We start from the raw sequence: 740 nt of genomic DNA, 5'->3' as shown, positions 1-740 counted from the left end.
CCCCCCCCCTCACACACAACATGGCACGGATGGTGGGGGGGGCATTGAAGTGAAATTTAGACTTTTGTTTGAAGGCAAAAGCTTTAATGCCCTTTATAAGCTATAAATTATTGGCCATGAATGAACCAGATATAATGGGGAGATGAACTTTCTACCCCCAGGTCCACATGGTATCATTATTGGGGCGAAAAAGGGTGAATGCGAGTTATTTTGACTAGGACAAAAGGGAATGGTTATAATGGGTCAGTGGCTTAAAAGCAATGTCCTAGACATTAAATGTAGTGTTTAGTTAAGTTTTACTGTGAAAGAGGGGGAGGGGGGGAGTTTGAAAGGAAAACCTTTTAAAAGTTCACCTATCATTGTATTGTAGGTGGGGATGGGAAAGATTAAATGGTTAGGATAGGAATTAATAGAAGGGGAAGGTTTAGGCTAAAGTGAATTTATTATCGAACTGAGGACATTTATCCGTAGGAAGGAATAGGTTGTCAGGGTGGGGGGGGGGGAATGTATGGAATCAGTAGGTTTGGGTTGGGGAAGAGAACAAGGTTGGAAGAGAACCAGGAAGACAAGGCTTTAGTACAGCAAGTGCAGGATAGATGGGACCATTGCACAAGATCAGAATGTTTTGGAGTCTCACACGCGGTACGAGTGCGAAGTGGGACGTCCCCTAGCGCAAGTAACAAGGGTACGAAGAGAGGCTACAAAGAACCTGCAAAATATGTGCATGCGAGGACCAGGAC

This window comes from Penaeus monodon, chromosome 31 (assembly GCF_015228065.2).
Source record: "Penaeus monodon isolate SGIC_2016 chromosome 31, NSTDA_Pmon_1, whole genome shotgun sequence".
Classification (NCBI taxonomy): Eukaryota; Metazoa; Arthropoda; class Malacostraca; order Decapoda; family Penaeidae; genus Penaeus; species Penaeus monodon.
The sequence above is the reverse complement of the archived record's forward strand: the minus strand, read 5'-3'. Positions refer to the sequence as shown.